This window comes from Silene latifolia, chromosome 10 (assembly GCF_048544455.1).
Source record: "Silene latifolia isolate original U9 population chromosome 10, ASM4854445v1, whole genome shotgun sequence".
Taxonomy (NCBI): domain Eukaryota; kingdom Viridiplantae; phylum Streptophyta; class Magnoliopsida; order Caryophyllales; family Caryophyllaceae; genus Silene; species Silene latifolia.
The window spans coordinates 111769957-111785113 of record NC_133535.1 but is presented as its reverse complement, the minus strand read 5'-3'; the positions used below and the strand labels follow the sequence as shown (position 1 = coordinate 111785113).

Genomic DNA, 15157 nt, shown 5'->3' with positions numbered 1-15157 from the left:
CCCAAATAGACGGTTTCACAAAATTTTTCCTAAATGCAACTATATGTTATGATGCAACTAACATTTATACATCCTGGTGCATATGTTTCTACCAACTAGTATGCCAAATAATCTAAATGCAATCCTAAATTCACATTGTTTACACCGCATCAATCAAAATAAAGCCACATAGTCATTAACATAAAGAGGAGAAAGGAGATTGGAAAGATCATACCATGCGGTCTTCAATATCCTCATGTCTCGGATGTGGCTTAGTCGATCAATGTGAAAAAGGATGAACAAGCACAATATATACAAAACAATATATACAAGACTACACTACAAAGGAAATGAACATGTTTTTGGATTTTTGAATTTTTTGAATTTTTTTTTTTTTGGTTTTTATGATTAATGAAACTAGTATTGGTGCCCGGCTTCGCCCGGGCTACTTTACTTACCATTAATTTTTTTTTTTCATTAACTAAAATTACTTAAAGTTGCATAACCCATACATTTATCATTAATATATTTTTTTATAACATATCCTAAAATGACGATGAAATAAATTTTGAGCCAAATTCACTACTCCCGCTATTAATATTTTACTCTTATTAATGAAACAATAGTAATAACATTTCACTACTTGCCCGTAATCATTATTACTTTCACTATTCCCGCCGTAATTATTGTTACTGTCACTACTGCCGCATTAATATTGATAATTTCACTACTCCCGCCGTAATTATTGTTACTTTTACTATTACCGCATTAATATTGATTATTTCACTACTCCCGTTGTTTCTACCACTCTCACTAATCTCGTTGATAATATTGTTACTTTTACTATTCAAATGAATGATTATTATCATATAACTATATCTAATGTTACTACAATTCTTTTCTTTACTGACGAAATTACTTTTACTACTTAGGCATGCAATTTTAAGAGGATTATATATTTATATAAATATATTACATATATGCATTAAATCAAATCGAAAGAATTATGCAATATTATATACTCCCTCCTATTCATTTTAACTTTCCCGCTTTCCTTTTTCATCTATTCATATAACTCTCCCTCTTTCCTTATTTAGTAAAGTTTTATACTTATTTTAATCACCTTATCCCACAACAATACCCCACAATACTCATACTTTATCTTATTTTAATCACCTTACCCCACAACAATACTTATTTTAATTATCTTACCCCACAATAATACCTTCCCTCTCTCCAATTACCTTACACCACCACAATACTTTACAATAAAATAATTCTCCCCTTAATTTGCGTGTCATTTTGAAAGGGGAGAGTTAAAATGAATAGGAGGGTGTATTATGGAATCTAACTTGAATTATTTATAACCTACTTATTATATTTTTTTTATGTTAAATAATTAACATATTTATATATCTAATAAACTATAAAGTTTAATAAAATTGCATAAATTTTAAATTTAATATATAATTTTATTATAATAATAATAATTAATATCATAAGTGTGCATGTTTATACTAATTAATTATTTTATTCTAGTCTTCTATAAATATTTAGGAAAATTACCATACATATTCTTTCTTTTAGTCTTCTTGAAATTGACCATCTTAATTAATTATTTTATTTTAAGGAAATTGACCATGTTTAGGAAAATTACCAAGCTTCTATCTAATTTAATTTTAACCCAAACTATATAATATTTGCATTGAGATCCCTTAATCGGGTCCATCACACGGTGCTATTGATTTAAAACTATATACTATAATTAATTTGTATAACTTTCTTTAATTACATTAAAATCCCTTGGTTTCTGGATTTAATATATAGTATTGATAAAAAGACATGTTTTTATATTTTTCAAAAATTTTCAATTTTTATCATTTTTGTTTAAAAAGTCATGTTAGAATTTCCCATCCCCACAGTAGTATGGGCATTGTCCTCAATGGCCAATACGATAGGAAATTATGCAATCTATATGAAAATGCATGATTTATAAGCTAAATGCAAACTATATGACATATAAACAAGTGATGCAACTAAACTATACTATATGATGCATGTTTTTTTTGTTTTGGTTGGAGAGCATAATTTAGATTAGCTCCCAATGCATATGCATAAACTTCCCCAAACCAAAATAGACACTATTTCTAATGTCAAAAATTGGGGGAGTTCATGCATAAAGATGCTATGCATGAAACTACAATTGTCATTTTGGATTTTGAATGTGGGAACAATAAAAGAAACACGTTAATGGGACCGAGGTGTGAGTCCTCTAAATGATGCTAGGACTTCAAATCATGATCAAGATAAAAATTATATGAAAAACAAGAGAAATAGACAAACCTTAAAGGAGGTGTAGGAAACTCACAAACTAATGTGGCATCCTCCCAAGAGCTTGCTAGTCCTCAATCTTCGCCCATGGCGTCATCACCATCATCTCCATCATCATCAACCTCTTCACTAGAATCACCATCAACCTCCATAGATGCGAAGTCATCACCACTTTCACTTGAACTTCCTTCTTCTTCCTCACTACCCTCTTCTTCTTCTTCAACTTCTTCATTTCCTTCACCTTCTTGTCCACCACTCTCAACAACAACCACCTCCTCTTCACCCAAGCTAACACCTCTAGAAGCACTAATAAAGAAGACTTCCTTATCCGGCCAACTAGGCAAAGGACAAGATGGGTCAAGAAGTCCTTGCCTAGCAAGATGTAGGAGAGGCGGATATTGTCCACTATAAGCATCGACTCTATCCTCATAAGCTTGCTTGTGCATTTCTTTCATCAAAAGAGTCAAGTAGTCATTCCATGTCTTTAACATTTTCGGGTTGAAACTCATGGTAGGTGAATGGGTAGGGTGGAGTGATAATAGAGGAGGAGGGCTCGACAATGTCTTCCCCTTGGTGTTGTATAATGTACTCGGCTTCCTCGGAGAGTGGGAGAAGGTAGTTTGGCCTATGGACATTTAATCGGCAAATTTTGCTTGGCAATGTGAAGGATTTGGCATCTTTTGTTAACCACCCAAATTTGTCATCAAGAGTATCATTCGTGACCCATTTGAAATTTTGAACTATGGTGGCTAGATCGATGATATGGCCTCCCTTAACCGGTTTATATGTGCCATCCTTGTTGAAGTTCCGGTTGAAGTGTTTTACCAAATAAGTTACCAATCCTCCATTAACAATAAAGGCCGTGCCTTCCTTGCCATGATCGACATTGAGCCACCTCTCAATAAAAAGTTGAAGAATGTTGTACTTTTTGGTGAACTCTCTACCAATATTCAAGGTCGACTCGAGATAAATAAAATCAAACTCGGTGAAGTGGTTTGTTCCCTTCCGAGAAATCAAAGTATGCCTAACAACCTTGTGCTATACCCTTATGCCCGGATGATGGACAAAAAGAGCACGACAATCATGGTAAGATGTAAACTTTCTCCCGGTAATAGCCTTCCATAAGGGAGCGGGATCATACTTAGTTGGCTTCTTCGTGTAAGTCGGGTCATTCCTAAGGCCAAAAATTTCACCAAACTCGCGAAAAGACAATTTCATATCAATGTTCTCGAGGCGGAATTCAATGTTTGTTCGAGTCTCCACCTTGGTAACTTTCAATGAGCTTAAAAACTCTAAGGTGAGGGATGAGTAAGTCCACTCTTGCATATTATACAAAGTACTCAATCCCATGGTCTCGAAAAAGGTCTTGGTTTGTTCTAAGACACCCAATTTTGTCAAGGTCTCTTGGCATATGAATTTGGTGGGTAAGATAGATTTCTTAGCAAGGGATATAAATTTCTTCCTATGAGAATCGGAAGTGAAAATTACCTCCGGAAGATCGTCTAGTTGCTCAACAACCGGAGTAGAAGTAGTTTCCACCATAGGAGGAGTAGTCTCTTGAATTTCCATCCTTGCACTTTGAACCACCAAAGCCTTAGATGCTTAGAGCTTGTTGTCTTTTGGAAAGATTCTTCTTTGGAGGTGCCTTCCTTCCACCTTTTGTTCTAGCTATCTTCTCCTTTATGTAGTAACACTAAGGATATTCTTGAATTCTTCAAATTTCAATAAGACCCAAATCGATTTAGGATAGTTGAATTTTGCCTTGTATCCTAAAAATCGATTCAAACTTTGAAGATTTTGGTGTTTTAAATGCTTGTTGTTGACAAAGGAATGATTTGTTTGAGTTTTGAAGGAGTTTGGAACTAATTTGGGTGAATTTGGTTGAGAAATTTGATGTTGGTGGATGGAGGGATTGAGGGTTTTAAGGGTGTTGGAGATGTGTTTGTGTTATGAATAAGTAAAATGAATTGGAAAAGGTGGGGTTTTAATCCCGTTGGATTTGAATTTCAGAGGGGTGACGAGCGGATCTGGGTCGGGACGCTCGGATTCTGCTTCAGTTCGCTTCAGAAATGAGACCGTGCTGGGACGAGCGTCTTCTGAGGAAGATGATGTGACCATAATTGGCGCATATTTAGCCCCCGAATTACCATTGTTTCCATGCTTTTTAGTACCTATTTGGGTCATTTCTTATCTTTAGTTCTTTGTTTTGCATATTCTTTGAGATTTTGATCCCTTGGTAGGAAAGGAGTAAGAATCTTGCATTTTCATGGCAAAACAAGGCTAAATTGATCATATTCAATGACCAAGCATCAAGGAGAGACAAGACTAGAAGGCCTTTGTACATAGCATAGTAGAAGAGCAATGTTGAGAAAAGGATCCTTGAGTCCCCAAGGAAATCCCCAAGGAATTCATGAAGAAAAGGGAAGAAAAGAAGAAGAAAAGATCTTTGCAGACAATCCGAACGGATTGTACACAATCCGTCCGTCCGCCCAAGCCCAATCCGAGCGTCCCTCAAAGGAATCCGCTCGGATTCCCCATCGCCAATCCGAGCGTCTTGCCCAAGGATCCGCTCGGATTCTCCAGCCCAGATCCGGCCGTCCCGACTCCCATCCGCACGGATTTGATGACAAAGACGTTTTCATTCTTCAAGCCACGATAAGAGAAGCCCTTCTCTCGGAGAATACCGGAGTCTCCTTGCTCAACTTAAAAAGTGTAATTACTAGTTTAGCCCTTAGTTAACCCTAATGCATCCTCCCTAATTTTCACTATAAATACCCCATTAGTCTAATTAGAGGAGCATGTTCTTCTTATCAATAATTAGAGTAGTTAATATTAATCAAATCTCTCTTCAATATTGTAATCAAATATTAATCAAGTTTTAATCCAAGTTTTAGTTCTTTAATCTCTCTCTTGTTCTTACTTTATTTTGGGTAATTGAAGATTATTTGGGTTATTATTGGGAGATTGACAACCTCTCAATCTAGGATTCAAGTACTTCTATTATTCTTGCTTTATTATTGGAATCATTAGTAGGTATAATCTCTTAATCCCTTTTTAATTATTGCTAATTACTTTCATTTATTCATCATGTTTCATTATGTTAGTATGATTGACAACCTTTCTAGCATGATCAATATGATAATGAGTGAGTAGTCTTTTAGCTAGGGTTTAATGGGTGATTAGGGGAAACCAACATGGGGAATGATTCATGCTTAAATTAATATGCTTTCATATCTTATTTGCTTGCTTGTTTTGATCTTAATACATGCACATGTTATATTTGATGAAATGCTAAGCCTATGAATCCTTGCATTTACTATCATCTTCTATCCTTTCAACTTGACTTGTAAGACATAACCCAACTCGAGTCTTGTTAGACCATGCATGTGTTGAGTAGGAAAGATTAAGTCGACTTGTAGGTGTTGTACAATCTAATCGATTCGGCTCCGGGACCCAAACTTTCCTAGGATTGTAAGATATAACCCAACTCAATCCATCACAACAATAATTGCTTGCTTATAATTTGAGAACATGTTTGTATGATCATATCCCATGATTCCCCTATGAACCCATGACACCCTAGTGCCTTTAATCAATTGTTTACACCCCTTATTTTATTCATCTTGCTAGTTTATTTTCATTGCTATTTTAGTTTAGTAACCTTCTACATCAACCCAATTTGTGACACCCCTTAGACACTACTAGTTACAATAGAATTCTCATTTCAATACCCGTCCCTTGGGATCCGACCTTTACTTGCCTCTTTACTAATTGTAGAGTTGTTTGTGAAGTATAAATTGTGTTTTGTATCGACCATTGACCAACGACCACATATGCTTAATTTGTGAAACGAAATGGACTCGATCAGAAGACGAGCGTCTTTTTGAAGGAGGACGAGCGGATTTCTGGGAAGACGCTCGGATTCCTTGTCAGGGAGAAATCCCAGATTTTACCAGCAGTAGGACGAGCGGATTCCTTAAGAGTTGAGCGTCCTGACTGAGACGAGCGGATTCTCTTTGGAGACGCTCGGATTCTCAGTCAGACCAAAAATTTCTTTTTCCAGCTCTCTCAGGACGAGCGTCTTCTACCCAGGACGCTCGGATTGTCTTCAGGACGAGCGGATTCTCTTTGGGCCGCTCGGATTGTCCCTTTACCTCACGAATTCAGTTTTGCCTCTGGGTATTTCATAACCCGTCATTTACTCTTCATTCCTTTGGTCCTCATTGTGGGGGCACTACGAAGGCTTGGATAGCCTAGGCAATTGCTATCCCCACACTATGTCAAAACACTACACATCAATAATCACATAAGTCCCTCCCTCACTTTCTCTTGAAATGATGAAAATCTTGATCAAGGCATAAAAATATAAATCCAAAATTGACAAAAATGCAATACAATAAGTAAAATGTAAGTTAAGGTGTTAGAATATTTACAAATGGTGGTTTAGGGAGGACTCCACCAAACTCTCATCCATAAGTGAGATGTCAAGGGAGCATGGCCAAGGTGTTGTTGATGTTGCTCAACACCTTGAAGAAGTAGTCGAAAGCTTGTTCATTGTCATGATAAAGATCTTCAATAGACCTTTGCACTTGTTGTTCTTCATTGTGGTCTTGGGTCATAGCATTACCGATATAGGGATTGAATATCCCTTCAAACTCATCATCCCAAAGACCGCATACTTCATCTACTTGTTCCACAATAATATCACGAGTTGACAAGGGCAACTCTTCTTCCTTCTTGTCATGGACAATGAGGCCTTCTTATTTACTTGTCATGGGTGAGCTTTTCAAGCTCTCTTTGTTGAGACTTTCTTGCTCTTTGGATGGAGCATCTTTCACTTTCTTCTTCTATATGGGTGGTAATTCATTACCCATAGCTTGTTCCTTGCATTGAGATGCCAACTTCTTCCTATCACTTTCTCGGCTATAGTGATCAACCATGAAACACGGCTCATGTAATCGGGGAGCTCTCATTGTCTTGTCGAGATTAAAAGTTATTGTTTCATCTCCCACTTCAAGGGTGAGTTCTCCATGTTTCACATCAATCACCGCGGGAGGTGTGCAAGAAAGGTCTTCCTAAAATGATGGGAATGTTGGAATCCTTCTCCATATCAACAATAACAAAGTCTATCGGGATGAAGAATTTGCCAATTCTTACGGGCACATCTTCCTATACCCCTAAAGGTATATTTGTTGATCGATCCGCCATTTGAAGCGTGATATTAGTGCACTTGAGCTCTCCCATTCCTAGCCTATTGCTTACCGAGTATGACATGACACTTACACTTGCCCCAAGGTCACATAAAGCTTTGTTGATTGTAGTGTCACCAATAGTGCATGAAATGGAGAAACTTCCCGGATCCTTGAATTTTGGAGGTAAACTTCCTTGAAGAATAGCACTACTCACTTTAGTGAAGGCAATAGTCTCAAGCTTCCGGATGGATTTCTTCTTGGTAAAAATATCTTTCATGTACTTTGCATAGGCCGGAACATGATTTATCAATTCCGTGAATAGAATTGAGACTTCTAAGTTCTTCACAATCTCCATGAACTTTCCAAGTTGTTCATCAAACTTAGACTTAGCTTGAGGACTTGGGAATGGAAGTCTAATAACAATAGGCTCCTTATCTTTAGCCTTTTCTTCATTCTTCTTTGAAACTTCTTGAATGGTGGGTTCTTCTTCCCTAGAGTTTTCCACAACTCTTTCCTTATCACTATCCTCCACAATGTCTTCCTGAATTTGCTCCTTTGGCCCTTCATACCTTGTACCACTCCTCAAATGGATGGCACTTACCGATTTATTTCTTGGGGGATTACTTTGAGGTGGTAATTGCCCCTTTTGTCTTTGAGAGCTAGAAGATGCTAATTGAGATATTTGGGTTTCCAACATTTTGGTGTGGGCTAGGATGTTATTGATGGTGATGTCTTTTGCTTGACTATCTTTTTGCATTTGAGTGAAGAATTCTTGTTGGTTCTTTTGCATTTGAAGGACCGCTTTTTGAACATAAAACCTTGGTCATTGGATTGATTGTATGGAGTTTGATTTTGATAACCTAGGTTTTGGTTGTAAAAGGGTCTTTGAGCTTGGTTTCTCATTGGAGGTGGGGTGTATGTTGTTTGAGGGTTTTGAACATTTTGGCATTTGTATGAGAGGTTTGGATGGAATTTGGTGTTTTCATTGTAATAGTTGGAGTAAGGGGTACCATTATTGTATGCTTGGAAAGCATTCACTTGTTCACTTGTTCCCCTATATTCACTTTGGTCATGTCCCAAAGTTCCACAACTCTCACATACTCCACTTAGAATTGATGAAGATGCCACCATGGCATTAACAGCTTGCTTAGGTGATTTGGAGGCTTCTTTAAGCTTAGCCATAGCCTTCTCAAACTTCAAATTAATGGTATCAATATGAGCACTAAGTTGAGCACCCAATTGAGTAATAGAGTCCACTTCATGCTTTCCTCCTCTAGTAGCCTTCCGAGGTCTACTATATTGTGAGTTATGGACCACCATTTCCTAAATCTTGTTCCATGTTTGATTATCATCAACTTCGGTAAACATACCATTTGATCCCATATTGAGAATGTTTCGGGAGTCTTCATATAGACCATTCCAAAATTGTTGTACAAGGAACCACTCGCTAAGTCCATGATGTGGACAAGATCGGCAAGTATCCTTGAATCTCTTCCATGCTTCATACAAAGATTCTTCGTCCCTTTGTTTGAACCCGGTGATTTGGGCTCTCAACATGTTAGTATTTTCCGCAGGATAGAACTTTTTGTAGAAAGCAAGTGTCAATTTCTTTCAAGAGTCAATACCAAGAGTAGCCTTATCTAGGCTCTTTAACCATTGTTTCGCGGTACCAATCAAAGAAAAAGGAAATAAGACCCATCGAATTTGGTCTTGAGTAACTCCGGTTTGAGAAATCGCATCACAATAGTCACAAAAAGTCTCCATATGAGAATGAGGGTCTTTACTAGGCATCCCTCCAAATTGACTTCTCTCAACTAGTTGTATAAATGCGGATTTTGCAATGAAATTACCGGTCAAATGTTGTGGTGTGGGAGTACCATTTGGTAGGTTCTCCTCGGTTGGTACGGAATGTGATGAAAATTTAGGCATTGTGGGTTGATTTTGTGGTTGATTTTGTGTTGGGTTATCCTCTCCTTCTCTTGCAAAAGGGTTTATAAACACAATATTGTTTGGTTGAATGTCCACAATCTCACCAATACCTCTCAAAGTATTTTTAGCAAGTCTTCTATTGTTGGTCAAAGTTCTTTCAATTTCAAGATCAATGGGTAACAAGTTACCTTGTGATCTCCTAGACATGCAAAATATCAAACAACTCGAAAACAATTAGAACAAACCTTGAGGAGTTTTACTTCCCCAAGGAAAAGAAAGACACAACTAAAAACAATCAAAGAAAATCAAATCAAGTTAACACCGTCCCCGGCAACGGCGCCATTTTTGGTCGGTTCGATTTCGGTTACTTATCGTCAAACGTTACCTAGACCAACACAATATTTATAACTTCACAAACTACTCTACTCTTAGTAAAGAGGTAAGTAAAGGTCGGATCCCAAGGGACGGGTATTGATGTAGGATTTTCGATTGCAAATGGTTGTGTCTAAGGGTGTCACAATTTGGGTTGAGGTAGGAGATCAACTAAACTAAACAACAATGTAAATAAAGTAATGAAAACGAGCAAGATGATTAAAATGAGGTGTAAACAATTGATTAAAAGCACTAGGGTGTCATGGGTTCATAGGGGATTCAAGGGATTTGATCATACAAACATATTTTCTACTAGATGCAAGCAATTATTGTTGTGATGGGATCGAGTTAGTGTATATCTTACAATCCCTAGGAAGGTTTGGGTACCGGAGCCGAATCGATTAGATTGTACAACACCTACAAGTCGACTTAATCCTCCCTATCCAACTATATGCATGGTCTAATGAGATTCGAGTTGGTTTATGTCTTACAAGTCTCATTGAAAATATAAGTGATGGGTAAAAAATGCAAGGATTCATAGGCTCGCATTTCATCAAACATAACATGTGCATAAGTTGGAATCACAACAAGCAACCAAATTAATTATGAAAACATATTAGATTAAGCATGAATCAATCGCCATGTTGGTTTCCTCTAATTTCCCATTAACCCTAGCTAAGGTAACTACTCACTCATTATCAAGTTTAATATGCTAACAAAGTTGTCAATCATACTGGCAAGGCAAAACATGATGAACAAATGAAGATGATTAACAATAATTAAAAAGGATTAAGAGAGAATTATACCTATAAAGATGATTCCAAATAATAAAGCAAATTATAATAGAAGTACTTGATGATTGATGGAAGGTTGTCTATCCTCCAAATAAACCCAAATAATCTTCTAATTACCCAAAATAAATGATGAACAATAGAGAAATTAAGGAAAGATTAAGAAATGAGATTTGTATTAATGCTAAATTAAGAGTTGATTACAAGATTAAGAGAGTATTAAGACTTGATTAAGATAAGATTAAGATGACATGCCAATCTAGGTAGTACAATAGGGTATTTATACAAGAGATTAGGTACAAAGATTAGGGTTACTAAGGGCTTAAATGACTATTAGGACCCTTAATAAAAGATGAGGAAGTGCTCATCTCCAAGGAGATGCTCATCTCCGTTTTGGTGGTCTCCAGAAAATCTGCTCGTCCCGAGCGTCTAGGCAGTAGGGACGGTTGGTTCTGCATGGGAATCCGAGCGGATTGTAGGAGGGACGCTCGGATTGTCTGGCCTCAAGACGAGCGTCTTGGCATCAGGACGCTCGGATCATGGCATGGAGACGCTCGTCCTGGAAAGGGAGACGCTCGGATCTCTTGTCAGCACTTCTCTTTTCTTCTTTCCTCAACAATCCTCGGGGATCTTGTTAGGGATGCAAGGATCCTTTCATCATTGCCCAATCTACTTTATTTTCTACATAGGCCTTCTAGTATCGTCTTCCCTTTGATGCTTGTTCATTGAATTCCATCAATTTAGCTCCATTTTGCCATGAAAATGCAAGGTTTGCACCCCTTTCCTACCAAGGGATCAAAACCTCAAAGAATATGCAAAACGGGAAACTAAAGATAGTAAATGACAAAATTATGCACTAAAAAGCATAGGAACGAGGCTAATTTGGGGACTAAATATGCTCAAATATGAGTCACATCAGGACCGCTACCGCGGATCCGCTTAATCCAACCCTAAACCCTTTCCCTTGTTCATTTCATTCGAACATCCGGAAGACCAAAAGACACCCTAATGGGGGCCCGGTGAACCCTTTTTTGGGGACGGGATCAAAGAAGGGGAACCGGGTATCCTAAAACAGGACAGGAAAGGGTTTAGGGTTGGATTAGGCGGACCGCTATAACGGTCCACCTAATCCAATCCTATACCCTTTCCCTTGTTCATTCCATTCGAACATCCGGAAGACCAAAAGACACCCTAAGGGGGCCGGGTGAAGCCTTTTTTGGGGATGGGATCAAAGAAGGGGAACCGGTTATCCTAAAACGGGACGGGAAAGGGTTTAGGGTTGGATTAGGCGGACCGCTACCGCGGATCCGACTAATCCAACCCTAAACCCTTTCCCTTGTTCATTCCATTCGAACATCCGGAAGACCAAAAGACACCCTAAGGGGGGCTGGGTGAACCCTTTTTTGGGGACGGGATCAAAAGTAGGGGAACCGGGTATCCTAATATGGGACGGGAAAGGGTTTAGGGTTAGATTAGGCGGACCGCTACCGCGGATATGCCTAATCCAACCCTAAACCCTTTCGCTTGTTAATTCCATTCAAACATCCGGAAGACACCCTAAGGGGGGGCCGGGTGAACCCTTTTTTGGGGTACGGGATCAAAAGTATGGGTGACCAGGTATCCTAATAAATGTAACAAAATAAATTTTAACAAAAGACAGAAGTATAACAGATACAAAAGTAAATGAAAACTCATAAGTAAAGAACATTGTATTTGGTAATACAGAACAAGTTCATAGAAAAGTGATCCATGGAAATATTGAAAACAAAGTACAGGATTACATGATAATTTATGTTATCCAAAATGTTAAACTAAGAAGGTTGACAGTACTACAGAATTATTAATAATAACAAGTAGAGGGCTACCAAAAGGGCAACGTTAAAAACCTTAACGTGCAAAACCCTAATTATACTGATACAACATTGGGAAACGTGGGCTATATATACATCATCAAAGGTAAATCAAGAAAAGATATATTTTGACGAGTGACTAGTAAGTCCGCAGCAATGCCAATGGCTATATCTTGTTCCTCACTAGGAGCAGCTAAAGCATGCAATAATTCATTAACTTGGCCGAGTGGAACATCATCAAGAGCATTAAGTGAGTACTCTGATATGTAATTTTTGCTTGCTGAAAACGCAGTAAGAATTTGGCGGTCATATCCTCCGTCAGGAAACATTTGCATGTTTAAAAGACTATTATAGGAACCTTACGAATAATCCAAACACCATTCACATCATTTATGTCTAGAGTAAGCCAATATGCCATGCTGACACCAGGTGCACTTGGGTGTATGAGAAACAGTTGAGCCCAATTTCGACATACGAGCGCCATATGTGCTTTATCTTCATAAAGATCAATTTTAGAGAAGATGTTATGCATAAGATCTTGATTATTAAAAACAGAATGATATGCTTGATAGTGACGGTCGGGCACTATAACTTCCTTTAACGGAGAAAAAGAGAAACCCATAGCTGATTGTTTTTCAGTGACATAATGGTCGCGAAAGGACACTTGACCCTCATCAAGAAGATTGACAACACAACCATTGCACCAAGTTGTTATACTTGTCTATGAAACAAGTGAAATTAAACTATTAGTGACACAAAAAAATATGAAAATGTGTATCTAAGCGATGTCTATCGAGTAACTGACTAAAGTGTATCTAGCCAGCTGATGGTGTGTATAGCTACCCAGAGATGCGTTTGTAGCTGGCTGAAGTAGTGTATTTAGCAAGTGACGAAAGTGTTTCTAGTTTACTTAAAGTATTTAACTAACTAACTACTGAGGAAAGTGTATACAGCCAGCTGAAGGTGTGATTCTAGAAGCACAAAAAGGTGTATCTAGCTACCCAAAGACACCGTAGAGGGAATGGGATGACACCTGGGGAATTAAACAAACGTAACGAGGTGTATCTAGCTTGACAAATAAGTGTATCTAACAAGGTAAAGGATTGTATCTAGCTTGACAAAATAAGTTCCGGGTTTTACTACCTAGGTTCCAATCAATCAGATTTTTTGAAATACTCGAAGTAAAATTGTATCAACAATGCACAACAATAAACTGATCTATATATACGCTTTTGTGTTGTTTCGTTCGTTCAAGGTAAATTACAATTTCGATTTTGCCCAATATTTTCTCACAACATACAGTAATACAATAAAACAAATGGACACCAAAATCAAATGCAAATCGCGCAGTGAGAATCCTAGCAGGAAGAGAGAACATTTGTACCAACTAGTTAGAGATGCTCTAACTTAACCAATAGCTTGTGAAAATGAGAATTTAACACATATTAGAGTAATGAAAGAGGAAAATTAAATCACGGCTGCAGCTGAACAATGAAAAATAGGAAAAATTAGGGTTTCAAAAGGGGAAAAACATACATTAAGGGTCGAAGAAACATATGCCGTCAGCGTCGAAAGCAGTGGTAGATCCGTCGCCGTCGCCGTCGTCGTTAGTAATGAGAGAGAATGAGAGTGATTTTTAGTCGTAGTGAGAGAAGTTCGAGGGGAGTGTGTGAATGTGCTAGAATAAGTAATTGGTATTTTAGTTCGCACACCGAACTTTAAGTTCGCACACGACCCTCTTTATATATATATATATATATATATATATATATATATATATATATATATATATATATATATATATATATATATATATATATATATATATATATATATATATATAGAGAGAGAGAGAGAAAGAGAGAGAGAGAGAGAGAGAGAGATTGGATTTGGTGATTTTGGTTCTTATGGTGAGTTGTGAGTTGGGGGAATCTCAACCATTAGATTAAATTAGAGATGAGTGGCCAAGATTAATCTTAGTTGTCATATAAAAGCATTGTTATTTAGTTTATTTTCTCTTTTTTCTAGTGCTACTCTTTTTTTTTACTTTAATTTTTTTATCTCTTTTTTTTTTTTTTTTACTTCGTGTTATTATGCTTTTTTTTACAACTTTGATTTTTTTTTTCTCTTATGTTTTTCTCTAATTTTCTCATTATGTTACCTTTTTTTCTTTTTCTTTTTGTACCAAATTTTTTTTGCTTGAATTTTTTTTCACTCTTATTTTTTTTACCTCGTGTTATTATGTTGTTATTGTGCTTTTTTTTAACTTGATTTTTTAACGACTTTGATTTTTTTTTTCTCATTTTTTTACCACATGTTATTGTGCTGTTATTGTTATTTCGCTGTTATTGTGATGTTATCTCTTTATCAACTTTGATTTTTTTACGACTTTGATTTTTTTTTTCTTTTTTTACCACGTGTTATTGTGATGTTATTCTACTGTTATTCTGCTGTTATTGTGATCTTATTGCGGTGTCACTTTGATTTTTTACCACTTTGATTTTTTTACTCTTTTTTACCACATGTTATTGTGCTGTTATTCTGGTGTTATTGTGATGTTATTCCGGTGCCACTTTGATTTTTTTTACGTCTTTGATTTTTTTCCCTTTTTTTTTACCACGTGTTATTGTGCTGTTATTCTACTGTTATTCTGCTGTTATTGTGATGTTATTCCGGTGTCACTTTGATTTTTTTTTTACTACTTTGATTTTTT

General features: G+C 36.9%; 1 non-coding gene across 1 annotated transcript; it reads left to right on the top strand.

Moving 5' to 3' along the window:
* The first annotated feature begins 8952 nt into the window (after positions 1 to 8952).
* On the top strand, positions 8953 to 9059 carry LOC141609561 (small nucleolar RNA R71). The gene has a single exon (XR_012527482.1). It is a non-coding gene; the product is annotated as a small nucleolar RNA R71 (small nucleolar RNA).
* The last annotated feature ends 6098 nt before the right edge of the window (positions 9060 to 15157 follow it).